We start from the raw sequence: 13,722 nt of genomic DNA, 5'->3' as shown, positions 1-13,722 counted from the left end.
GCTCTGAGGTGGGGGCGGGGATCAGTCTTGATCAAAACATTCTCAGGAGCAGAGGATCAGCACAAGGTTTGCTAAGTTGCTTCCCTGATTAATGACTTTTAAACAATAGAGCCTTTTTTACAGGTTGGATTCATTAAGTGTCCATTTCCAGACATCCTGTTAGACTTTGCCTCCTAAATCCTGTCACTCCCCCATTTCCATCACCTTTGTACCTCACAAGCCCCGACCTACTCTCCCTTCCTTGTCTCTTTGAGAAACCAGAGAGATGGAGCTCCTTGAGCCAGCCCTTGAAATGCTCTGGTGCCTCTTCCCTGAGACTCAGCAACTTGGCCAACGAGGCATGTTGCTCCAGCATGCCGCCCTTGTGCCAGGACCGTCCTTTGGCCATGTGCCTCGGCAGGTTCCCACATCCATTCAGAACCCATCAGCCTGGTTTGGGCTCCACCCTGTATATGTGACTCATCTCTTTTTTCCTCCAGAAATGTGACTTTATGTTCAGTTCAAATAAAGAATATCCTCCTGGCCTCTGTCCTCCAGTGACCCAACGGTTCACATCAGCTGGTAGATACGCAGCAGGACAAAGAAAACAGAGCTTAGTGCTAATGCTTCAGTATTGCTCACAACCCATGGCTCTGGTTTGCATCTGTTTTGGTTTTGTTTGCAGAATTAAGCCCCAGCCTTGCACAAATGCAGAGACCTGCCCTGCTTCTCCAGAAGGCGATGAGCTCTGATCCAGCCTTTTTACCTGTCTTTGGGATGGCTGCAGCCGCTGCCAGAGAGGGCAGGAATTACAAGTAGGCTTGTTCTTCATGAGGGGGAGAGGCAAAAAGTGAGTTGTTCCCACCTTGAGAGTCCACCTCCATCCTCTAAGTGTTTCCTGGTAGGAACCAAATCTTCCTTCCTCAGGTGGTCACCTTCACCAGGAGATAAGAGATGAGCAATGTGCAGGCAGGGGCTGTTGTTACCCAAAGTAGGGTTTATTCACCCCAGTCATTGATCCACATGCCATTTCTTAGCTGGTGTTTTCAGGGCTGCAGCTGGAGCTTTACGTTCCCTGGGAAGTTTTCTTGAAGAACAGGTTGGCCAGTTGGGGAATGTTTCACTGCTATTTTCAGCCTAGGACGTTTCCCCTTTTTTTCTTCAAAGTACAACAAAAACCCTGTCAACAAGTCACAAAAGAGTGATCTCAGTCTAAAATACGAGCCCTGGCACGGGAGGGCATTTGACTCAGAAGCCGCTTCCCATCTTTGGATACTTGAAGTATGTTCCACTTCGTCATCCTGAAGGTCTTTAAATGCTTATAAAAACAGAGTTTATTTATCCGCAGTCAGAACAGCCTATCTATTATCTTGAAGGCTGAATTCAGAAAGTTTCTTCAGAAATTTATTGGTTTCATTCCTACCAGTCTGAACAGACATTTTCCACAGTCTGTCAAAATACAAACGTCTCAATTCCAATTTCCATCAGTCTTTAGCAAGACATCACATTAATTGTGTTAAAAAGCACTTTTATTAGTTACTGACAAAGCAGGAGTCTGGCAGCTCTTCTTGACCACTAGCTATTCACTTTTGTGAAGCCTCCTTTAACAGTGGTTTGATCCAACACAGTAGTTTTCTCCACCAGCAAACTCAGCAGTGCCTGGAGCCAAAGGGACCAGCTCCAGACAAGGATTATTGGCTTCAGGTCTCAAAGGCTCCTACTGCTTCCTGGGGAAAGCCTTTCTGCCCCTCTTGGGGCTTTTTACATCCCCACTGTCAGAAAATATGGAGTGGTGGAAGTACATGGTCAGCCTGAGGCCAGGGAGATCCATGACAGCAGGCATAAATACATACAGAATGGGGTAGGTTCATCCACACCTGTGATGCTTTCAAGAGGACACAGGGAACCAACTGACAGCTCGTAGTTGTTTTGGTTTAGTCTAATTCTGCATAAGGCTGTGTTTCAGTCAACAGCTCAGCCTGGTGATAACATGGCATCTACTTCTCAAGGAAAAGGCAGTCATGAAAAAAGCCAGCAATTCCCAGTCCTCCGAGGGGTGAGGAAATTATCTCCTCCCATCTGATCTCCACAGGATGCTCCGGGATCACCCCTGCCAACATTCAGTCATGCTGGAGCTGTGTGGGCAGCCAGAAACCCAAAATTCCCACTTGCTTCCTTGCATCAGTCCTCCCAGCTTCCTTTAGTCAACACCAGAGCACAGGGAGCAGGACACCCACTGCTCATGTCTCAGTGCAACAGACAGCTGCAGGATGCATGCAATTCCCTATGATACAAGCACCATGGTGAGGTACAACTGGATCTTTAGCATTTAATGGAAAAACTCAGCTCTGCTATTTATTTGCTATTGACTGTCTCTTTCTAAACAAAGTGACAGACATTAAATGGCATTAAATGACATAAATTGAGGTTGGCAGTTCCCTCCCGGCATTTTTTCAGTGCCCTCAATGCCACACCACACCAAGTCCCTGCTTACACTTCAGCTCCAAAAATACTTTAAGGAGTGCCAACACACATATGCGCAATCCTCATGTGGAAGAAGCCAGTGTTCTACTAATTGAGACGTTAATGTTGAAAGACTGAGCAGGTTTCCCTTAGCTGTCACAGTTTGGCTGTGGGGAGTTTATGAAAAGAAAATAAACAAATTGGGACTTACTTGAAATAGCCATCAGATCAAAACTTAGTGACTTCTGGAAGCAGCTATGCTGGGAAGGAGCACGTGTGAAGGGTCTGGTTATAGAACCCCTCCTATGATTGTGTAAATATGTAAGCAAATATTGGCAGGGCTGGCAGGATTGCACCCATCCAGCTCCAGAACCACATCCATAAGCACGCTGACGCCATCATCTTCCAGCCAGGGAGAAAAGATGTTCCTGCAGAAATGGTTTGTTGGACACTTGGATATCTATGGAGGGATCCACCAGTCAAGAGAAACCTGGAGAGATGAGCTTTCAGAGAAGAAGAAAAGCTGAGCCACCCAAAAAGCCCAGCCCAGCTCTTCTCACAACCCTCTTTGGGCCACCATCAGTTTAACACAAACTCACCAGGGGAAAATAAATTCTCTTAGGCTTGCGAATGGGTACCTGATACCCAAATCTTACAGCTACTGAAATCATAAAGCAGCTGAAGATATTTTGATCAGAAAAACGCCTTCTCAACCTCCTCTGCTCTCAGAGCACCCCAAAGGATCTGGAGTATCTCACCTACAGAAGTGCAAAGGATCAAGCCTGTGGGGTGAGAAACATGAGGAAAGGCCTTCATTCAGCACAGCACCTTCATCTCTTTCTTTAGTTTTAGGACTCCACTCAAAATTTTAGACCAGAGATCTGCGATTAAAGACTGAGCAAGGTCTGGTCTTGTCTCCTGCACAGAAGAGCAAGCACCAGTGCAAATGTGTGTTGGAGGGACCTCATTGCCCATAATTTAGTCCAATTTTCCTTTCAAGCGCTGGCCTAATCATGATTGCTGGAGGCCAGACAGTGCAATTTGTTGGGTGCCAGGACCTGATGGTTTCACATGTGCTGGTTTTACACCTGCATTATTCACCAGCCTCATCAGAGCCAGCCCTGAATTCTCCTGGCTGGATGGAGAGGAGAGTCAGGTGTTTCCATTATTTAGCCCTTGGAAAAACAGCCCTGTCACATGCCCTTTGCACAGCTGGGGAGAGCCTCAATTACACGGCAGTGGCTGTGCATGGGCCACCAGCCCTGCTGTTTACAGGAAGCGCCAGCGCAGAGCATGAAATTAGAAAGACCTCAAGGAAGTGAGGGATTATTTACTGGAGATTAAAGGACACAGAAAAACCACAGGACAAATCAGTGGGGCATAAGCCATGGCAGCTGCTATTTCAGTCTTCCGGCTGCTGGCATTTGTACCAGTTATGCTGAGATGGGGGAATCTGGGAGGAATTCAGCAGGATGGATGGTCGCTCTGCTTTTGAACCAGTAAAACACACCAAAGGTAGGCCCTAAACTTGCTGGAAAGATGGGAGGGATGTCTGCTCTACTCCTTCCTTCTTCAACCAGTCCCATGAGTCTTCCTTCTCCTCTGATGTGATTCTTGCTTTCGGACTGCATCTCCAGGCCAAGCAGCTCCAGCCAGTCCTGCCTGCTGGCAAAGCCACGGAGACATGCCTGTGGGTTAGCCCAGATTAGTCAAGATAAAGCATTTCCTCTAATCTGGAAAGAAGTGGGGTGGGTGTTAAGGCCTGACATCTCAAGAACTTCAGGACAGCTGCAGTACCAATGGGAGCTGGTGTTTCTTGGAATATTCATGTAAAAGGAGGAAACTACTGGGCGAAGGTTAATCCTGATCCTCTGATCCAATCCAGTCTACCCCAATCCCTCTCAAGACCATTTCTTCTCCAGGCTTTTGCCTTTACTTTAAGCACCCACAACCTCCTTTACCCCTAGAAAAATTCAAACCCACCAGCACTGTCTCTGCTGGGAAGAGACGCAGAAAGAGCTTACGGCCAAGCAGAGACGCCTTATAAGCGCAAGACACCCTTGTTTTAAGTGCCTCAGTCTGAATGCCCACAAGTTCACCTAATTTTATGTGAGGTCTGCATGTAAGCTATGGCTGGGCACCAGGATTTCAGTAGCTGCTCACAAGCTCTGAAATTTGGGCTGTAACTGATCAGGTCTCGTGTCAGTGCATCTGCACCTCTACCTGCAGCTGCAGATACATAACTGCTGCTCCTGTGGCAGTCCAGGATGGCCTTGTACACAACCATGCTTTTCCCAGAAAATCCTGCAAGATTTTCCAAATACTTGGATATACTTTCTTTAGCATTTTTCTCCTGGCAGGTAGAGCTGTTTGCAGTGCTGCCGTCCTTGTCCCACAGCCACACTGGAGATTTTGCCCTCACCAGTATCATGTCATTGGCAGGGAGTTTTGAGGAAGCACTCAAACTCCTCCAAGCTCTTTCCCAGGGAGTCAGGTGATTCATTTGCTGTCTCTCTTTCCAAAGACATAGACATCACTTCGTTAGCTTCTCCCCTGGTCTCTGCTACATCTCAATGCCACACAACATCAGGCCACCACCACATGCGAAGTGACAGCATCCCTGTCCATGCCCACTGTTGATGCAGATTAAGCTCCCACCACCAAAACAGCAGCACTGTGGCCCTTTGTGCATGGCGTGGGGTGGTGATTCAGCCCTGACTCAATGGGAAGGTGGCCATGGACTGAAACCCCAGCCCTCCACCCTCCATGGTCCGTGGTTAACATGATCCTGATGGAAATTACAGGGCTCCAGTAAAGGCGGCAGGAGGGAGGCTCCCCTTGGTGAGGAGGAGCCCACAAGAAGCTCCCACTGGCATTCCTGCCTTCTCCTGCACCCTGCATCCATGCGGCTGAGCGAACACAAATGGCACGTCGCCTTCATGTTTGACCCAGAGCAGTGCTTGGCTGCCAGTGCCATACCACAGGCTCCATCTGGAAAGCTCAGTAGATTTTTTTTGTGTGTTTTTTGTTTCTTTTTTGTTTTGTTCTCCCTACAACAAATAGACAGAAAGGCTGAATGATCTTATTATACAGCCTTGGAGAAATACCCAGCCATTGTTAGCTTGACACATGCTGCAAAAAGTGATGCCTAGGAAAATAAAAGCTTATTCTTTCCTGAATTGGTTGACTGAAAAAAAAAACCACTCCAAAAACCCTAACATGGGCCAGCAGCAGCATTTCCATCAGCTACATGGCTGATCCACAACTTGGTAACTCCCAGAGCAGGACCTGACCTGCTGCACGTAATAGAAGGAAAGTGAAGATCTGTGTTTACATAATTTTTGAGGCGTCTGAAGAGCACTGTTCACCCAGCTCGCCCTCTCCTTGCAGGTGCCACCCAGCACCACGTCCCCATCCTGTGCTTGCAGCAGGCAGAGGGAAGTCTGCGGACACTAACATACAAACTCTCCAGAATATTTTCTTTTCTCAATTGGCTGCATCTAGAAAATGTTGTCACAAGGTCTAAAAGTCCTCAGTCCTAACTGAGGCTCAGGCACCTGCAATGAGTATCTCAGAGCCGATGGGACACTGAGGGTGACACTCTCTGCTTTGGAGAACCAGCATTGCCAATAAATGGGTTCAATGGCACTTTCTCCCCTTGGAGAGGAAGACTAAGAGCCAGGGCATGCAGAGAAAATAGCTATGCCACATTAATTAACTCAATTAATTTTAACCAGGACTTGGGTCCTGAAGCTGTCTCTGCTGGGAGAGCTGGGCACTGTCACCTGCTGCAGCCTTGTCTGAAGCAGTAACCTGGCTCCAGAGCCATATTTCTCTCCACTCATCATGTAACTTGCTTCTGCCACCAATTCACATAATTTTCCTTATTACTAAAGTGGTAAAATCAACCTCAGGCGCTCAGAGTCCACAAATGGGGATTCAGAGTTCAGAGTCTGCAGCCGTCTTGTGTGGTTCAGACACACATGAAGGGAAAGAAAAAACCCTCCCATTAATAGAATAAGTCCTCAATAATTTCACCCAAACAAACATCCTACCCAAACCAGTGGTTTTTAAAAGATAGATTTAAAAAAGCAGGAAATGCTAGCAAATACACTTCTTCTCTCTCACAGCTGCAATTCTGCTTTCAAACACATCTGACTTAGGAGACTGGCTTGGATTTATATGGCTCCATGCTATTTTTCCTGCTTTATTTAGTGTTCAAAATGGCTGCAAAAAGGAGATAAACCAGAAGCCTGGTGATGCAGTCCCAGACACTGAGCCATCACTTCCCTCCATCCTGCCCCGCATACATGGGGAGTCCAGAGGGCAGCAATGGCTGACATTGTGTCTGAGACTGTTTCCTTCCTATTGCTAATGTGTGCATCAGTGGGTGGGTTGCTTTAAGGAATAAACAGTGACTTTTTTTTTAAGCCTACAAAATCAGGAGACCAGCTCCCTTACTAATATCAGCAGAGAGAAAAATGGTTCCCAGGCAATTTTATCAGCTGTGGCTCCAATCCATGGTCTGTAAGAGAAGCGATGCACCACAGAGAGGATGAGATCTCATCTTTTATTAAAGGCAGCCATATACCCGTTCATGGTTGCATAGTGCCCTTAATAGTAAAACCACTGACCAACATCTTCAAGGGTTAATGTTCAAACAAATTACAGTGAGAAACAAAAAGGGGATTTTGCTTTAACTTGTATTTTTTTAAAATTTTTTTTTGGACCTATTAAATGGCCAAAGCTTTTAAGCTGTGGTCCACAGTCTGGCAAGAGCCTCCTCCCCACGCCGGTGCAGCCGCTGCCCGTGCTTCACCATCTGGCTGCTTGGGGAGGGAGCAAGAGGAAGAGAGGGCTGGTGCAGGGAAGGGGGGACGTATCCTGACCTGGTATTTCATGGATTCCCCTGCACTGAGTGGGGAGCGACAAGCTGCAGTGGGAGCCTCATTATGTAGAGGCGCAGGCAGGGGACTGGCTTGGTGGCAGGAAGTCTGCTCAGTCGCAGATCAAATGGCTTAACAGAAACTGGATCCAACTGGTCCAGCCTTGCGGGTTTTGATTTAAACTGCAGTTATAAGGTGTGATTAGAGGTGGGGGATGCTGTGCCAAGAGCTCAGATGTGAAGCAAAAAACACATATTTTTTAAAAAATCCTTCTCTTAAACCTATACATATTTTTCCATCGTTAACTCTTTACCTGCCACTGCCAGACACCCAAGCAAATTCTAGGCCATCTGAGGACACCTTCAGTGCCACTGCTTAAATCCAGGGGTGGTAAGAGGTCTGTCAGCACTGCAGAGGAATTTGGCCACTGAAGTACTAACATTTATGGGCTTGGTATTAATAATAACCACAGCAGAACTTCACAGGGACCGACCGAGGCTTTCCTACCACCGCGCCTGAGAGCAGAGGAAGTGGATGCCCTCCCTGAACCCCTTGTGCTGGCCAGCGATGGCTGGAGCAGGGGCTGTGTTTTGGCTGCTGCCTTTTTGTGTTACTCCTATACAGTGGAGGAGGAGGCAGTGTTTTTCTGGAAATGGTTAACAAGGTCTGTTTTTCCTGTCTCCAACTAGTTGCCCAAACCTCAATAGTTAATTTGACAAATAGAGACCTTTGGAGATGTTAACGCAGTTCAAGCCTTCAGCCCATATGGATAAAATCACAATTCAATAAAATTGCAGGTTCTTTTTCTTCATGCAGCATCATCATGCAGTTAATTTCAAGCTTTTCAGTAAGCTGTAATATATCTTTTAACCTAAGAGCTCTTTTGCATGACACTGAAATAGGTCCCAGTCTATATACATCTGCTGTCAAGACAAATGTATGGTTCAGCAGCAGTAAAGAGGATATAAAAGACTCCCATGTTACAAATGTAGGAGGCAGAGGATATTTTAGCATGGCAGTGGTTACGCTTTTGGCAGCTTTGCTATAATAAACTTTGGTTTCAGAGCCTTAAAATATTCCCTGTGCAGTGAAGACTGACATATTTCCTTTCAGTGGAGCTGTCTCAGAGGCTGGAGCTAGTGAACGGAGCTCAGGAACTTTGGGGAACACAAAGAAGATGGAGTTAATGTCAACCTACTTTTAAACAGGGTATTTCCTCACAAAAAGCAAATATTTACAAATGCCATCAGGTCCTAGTAGGACTATTTCCACAAATGCAGGTGGGCACTCAGGAGGTACCTGCACGCAGCATGCCGAACCCCAGGGCTGCTTCAGGATCTGGGGACAAAGGAAAGAAGCTGAGTGAGCAGGACAAGGGCCAAAATTATGAGGGAAAAGGGATATAAAACAACAACCTTGTGTAGGAAAAGCCTCTGGAGACCTCCACTATGTTACACCTGATGGAGATCTCAAGTCACCTGCCAGGATGCCAGTGCCAGGTGCCTGTCTGAACCTGAGACGTTACTGCCTTGGAGCGCATGGCCCCATCTACAGTTGGCAGATGGACGCTGGTTTCCATGTCATCCTGGACTCAAATGATCCACTTGGGCACTGAATTACCGACGGAAAAAATTAGCATCGACTACTCGTACCTTAGTGCACTCTAGGACAGCAAGATTAGCTGTGAAACTATGATCGAGGCTATTTTTTGAGCAAAAAAAAGCAGAGCTTGTCTTATGCAGCTGATGGGAAAAGGAGGCAGCAGGGACAGCATCATGACTCAGGAGTTGTTGCCTGGCCCTGCCTGCCCTTTGCCTCCCCATGAGGCAAGGCAGGGTTGTCCTCCAGGTCCCTGGACGCTGTCACCATGATGATGAGGGCAATGCACTCTGAACGACCACCGTTTGCCTTTACTCTGGGAACTCAGCCCAAGAAGGGAGGACACAAGGAAGATTGCTTTGAAACTTTAGGATGGATTTCTAGACTTTTAGAGCCTTGGCTAAACCAGAGAGAGAGCAGAGAGGAGCAGAAGAGAGGTGGCTTCCTACAGCCTCCCGGTCCCTATTCCCCCAAAAGATATTTTCCAGGGTTCAACCTGTGGTAGGAAAGGGGTGAAGTTTTTGTGTCCATTCAGATCAGTTTTAACCATCAATTTCTTGCAGAAGGGATATCTGAGAGTTCAGACAGGCCAGGTTTGAACAGCAAAGCAAGCGTAAAGCCATGCTCTGCACGAGAAAATTTTGGGAAATGGACAAATGTTGACCTAGCCCAGTATACGGGCTTAGTATCAAATCCAAGAGGAGCTCCAGTAAGTGAGTCCGGGAGGACTTCTCTGTGTCAGGTACAGTCCAGACACCTAAAGATTTCTGTGGGTATGGAGGATCAAGCTTAATAATGGGGTAAATAACTGAACAATGCAGTTTTGTATTATTTTATGTATACATACACCCCAGAAATCCAACCCTGCTAGTTAGTTTCTAAGTCAGCAAAAAAAAAAAGACTTCTTATCATCAAGCCTCCTTAGAAAAGCTCATTGCTACTTGTGCTGAACTTGGATGGGGTCTTGGAGGATTTTGAGAGCATGTGATGGCATTATAGTTTCATGCTAATCTGTCCTCATTGTGTGCTATTAAAAATAAATAAAAATTATGGCTTCCTAATCCACAGGTTACTAATTGTGGGAAAAAATGTGTTTTTCATTGCCTTAGCAAGTGCTTAAAAGTGTTACACTTTTGTATTTATTTATTAGCAAGTGAATGTGTAAACATGTTGTTACTAACCTGACTATCTGGATTGCAAAACCCACACGGGTCCTCTTGCAAGACAAAACCCTCACATCTTCAGAAGAAACCCTGCACCAAGCAAGATGGCAGTTGCAGGGCTGTGCAAGGGATGTCACGACCCCTTTTGTGTATGGACAGCTGTGGCAGTTCGGCAGTGCCTCACCAATAAATGTTATTGCCTGTGGCAGTTTTGTTTGGGACTCCTAGGAAGTAAAGGGGAAAGAAGGGAGTTATTTTGATAGTAGATCAAGTATCAAAGGAATAAAAATAACCAGATACTTTTGCAACCCGCAGGCTGAGCCCTCTTCCGTGAAGCCAGGTGTATATTCCTGCCTGGTTCAAAGAGGTAGCTCAACAGCACTAGGGCTCTGATCTCCACAGATGTGCAAGGCTCAGGAGGAGGTCTCAATTTCAAACTTCAGAGAACCATTTTTATCTTATTTCCCCTCTCCAACCAGTAAGGTGAGGCAGTTCCTATGGGGAAGTCCCGCATGGGCAGAGGAACGCTTTTCTCCTCTCATTTTTGCAGCACAGAACAAGGAACCAAATTACTTCCTAGATGTTAGCAATGAAGAAGACAGCAAGTGTCTTCCACCAGGACTGCAAGTACTGCTGCAGGGACAGTCCTGTCCTCTATGCACACAGGGCAATGGGGTCCCACACCATCGGAGGGAGGACGTGTTAGAGAACATTTTGTCAACCAACGAATAAAGGTGAACTAGACCTGGAAATAAACCTAACCCCAGTCTCTGCTCCACTGAACAAACTTTCCTTTGAATACCTCTTGCACCAAGAGGATGCCTGGGTTCAGCCTCCACTGATCCTTCTGCCCCAGCATATGGCAGGGCACCAGCCACCCATTCCTAATGTACTTGATGGGTAACTCAGCAGCACAAATCACCTCAAGTTACCTTGGCCATGGAGCACAGCAGATCCTTCCACAATGAAACAGCACAGCAGGAATTATCCCAATCCATAATTGCTCTGAGCAGACAATAAACCAGCTCATGCTGGTGGAAGTAGCTACTCGTAGGTAATAACCCAGTGAGTAACAATAATGGCAGCAGATACTTGATAAAAAGCAGGGAACAAAAGAGAAAGCTTTCTCCATTATACAAAGAACGGATGTTTTCTGTTTGCTTCCTTCAGTTCAGAAATGCATTTAGCTATTTGGAGAGCGATGGAGTACAGCTCGCTCGCACGCACAGCAAAAGCAGGTTTTGGGCTGTGGGAGGAAAGGATAGTTTTCTACCAGTGAGATCATGGGCAGGAAAATTATTTTTCTCCTTTTAATCTTTCTTGGATTTCTACCCAGCTACTATCCAAGCATTTTATTTTCTTCAAGAAACCCAAACATGCTCTGGGGTGGTAAAAAAGGGCATTGAAATACAGGTATGCTTGTTCCCCCCACCTCTACCCTGCGAGTAACCAAAATGAGGCAATGGGATGGATAAGCCATGCTCATCCAAGGAAAATCCCTAAAACCAGTGGCTTGTGTGTGCCTCCTGCTTCTGCTCCTGCCTGTGGCTTGTGACCCCTCACTGCCCAAGCTGCTCATGCTGGTGGTCTGGCCCCTCACCCTGCTGTGCTGGCCCACAGCTCTGCTCCCCTGGCCCAAGCCAGGAGCTCACATGGGGGCTATCGCCTTCCTGCCCCTGCTGAATCAGTCTCAGGGAGCAGGACAGGAGGCAGAGAAAAAAGAAATCGCCCCACACTCCTCAAGTGCCACAAAGGCACTGACATGGCAGGGGCAGGTGGATGGTGACACAGCCCTGAGGACATTTATTCTCGTGGCTCTGGCAGCAGGCGCCTGGCACCAGTGCTCCAGTGATGCCCATTTCACACTTGGCTCCCTCCTGCTTCCTCAGCAATGCCACCTGCCACCTCCCACCAAGCCACCCCCTGTACCCCCGGTGGGCTGCTACGGGCACAGGCATCAGTGCCATGATGGGCTCCCACAAAAAGGATGCAAGCTGGACAAGAGGGAAATCACAGCAGAGAGAAATAATCAAGACGTGAAAGACAGAATAGCAGAATCCTGGGGGGTTTTGCATGGAGTTTAAAGACCCAAGATTTCAGCTGGGCACAATGTGACCCTGCTCCAGCTGTGCTGAGGTTTGCCCTACAAAATAAATAACCCTGAAGACAGCCTTCTACAGTGAAGAGTGTACCGGGGGAAGGCTCTGCAGGACTGCAGAGGCTAAGCGCTGCTCATTAAAGTGCTGGGGAAATGTGAATGAAGCAGATGAATGGATGAAGAAATGAATGAAGGAAGGAAGAGGAAGTGAATGAATATTGCATTGACTTGGTGCCTTTCATCCTGGGATGGCAGAGCTGTGCAGTGCAGCTGATGGGCAGGAACCACGTCAGTACTCCCCAGAGAAACCCCTGGTCAAAACAAATTAGATTATTTCCTGTTGTCAGAGCCCTTCAGGGAGAGGCAAACAGGGAGATGTGGCATATGGATTCATATTACTTGAAGCATGAGGCTTTCCCTAAACAAAATCCCTCGTATTCCCCCTTAATCAATGTGACAGATCATTACTTTTTGAGTTGCTCTTGTTCTTGCTATTCCAGACACTTGCATGATTTCCATGGCAACAACATCCCAGCCATCCCAGGCCTTTTCCTAACCTCTGTCATTTGCTGTTGAGTCACAGTGGTGCATAATCAGGAAAGATGAGCAGCAGGGTCACGAAGGTGCTTTTCAGCACTGGGAGGGTTAAAGACCCCTTTTTCACCCCTACACAGCCCAACCCTGCAAGCCCCTGGGAACCTCTCGCAGTCAAGCGCAGCAAAGGGCTTGCAGGCAGCTGTGGGGGAGTATATGGAAATGAAAAATAATTTTCTGGAGGTTTTATTGTACTGTTCTGGAGTGCAGTTAGATGAACCCCCCCAGCCAGCCCGGCTGCGGCCAGGATTCAGGGTGGTTTAAATAGGGAAGATGTCAGGGAGCAGCAAGATGCTGCTACTTCCTTGGTAATGCAGAGTGGGGTCAGGACTGAACCTGGATGCTTTGGGGAGGAAAGGGAATCCAGCTTCACTTTGGTTTGGAAGACAAAGTGCAATCTCTTCTTTTGCACCTTCTGAAGGAAAAACTAGCCTGGGACGTGATCCTGACCCTCATACACTGCAGGTGTGCAGGCAACCTGGCGACCACCACGAGCAGCACACACAGACTGAAAGGAGCATCCAGCCCTGCTTGAACATGGTGCCACTGATCACCCCTCAATGTCAGTTTGATCCCACTTGGCCGTATGGACTTGGGGGGCTGTTGTCCCTGCAACATCATTTCGCTGCCCTTCTAGCAGCTGGCTGCTCACGGCTGCAACGCTGCCAAGTGTGGCCATACAAGCCATTTTGTGAGAATTCAGTAGCATATTTAAGGCCAGATACAAAACTCAGGGACCATCTGTGGGCTTTGAGTAGGTTTTCAAGCTGACCTCAAAAGCCCAAAGCCTGCCGCACACAGGGGTCCATGTACACAGATGCTACTGTGCTGAATGAATCAGTGCTGCAAACCTTGCTCACATAGTAACCACCTCCGCTGCTGGCAGAAGCTGGAAACAAATGGTTTGTTTTTCCTTTTTCACTTGTCCTGCTCCCTCCAG

Source organism: Phalacrocorax aristotelis, chromosome 6, assembly GCF_949628215.1.
Source record: "Phalacrocorax aristotelis chromosome 6, bGulAri2.1, whole genome shotgun sequence".
Taxonomy (NCBI): Eukaryota; Metazoa; Chordata; class Aves; order Suliformes; family Phalacrocoracidae; genus Phalacrocorax; species Phalacrocorax aristotelis.
Note: the sequence above shows the minus strand (reverse complement) of the source record.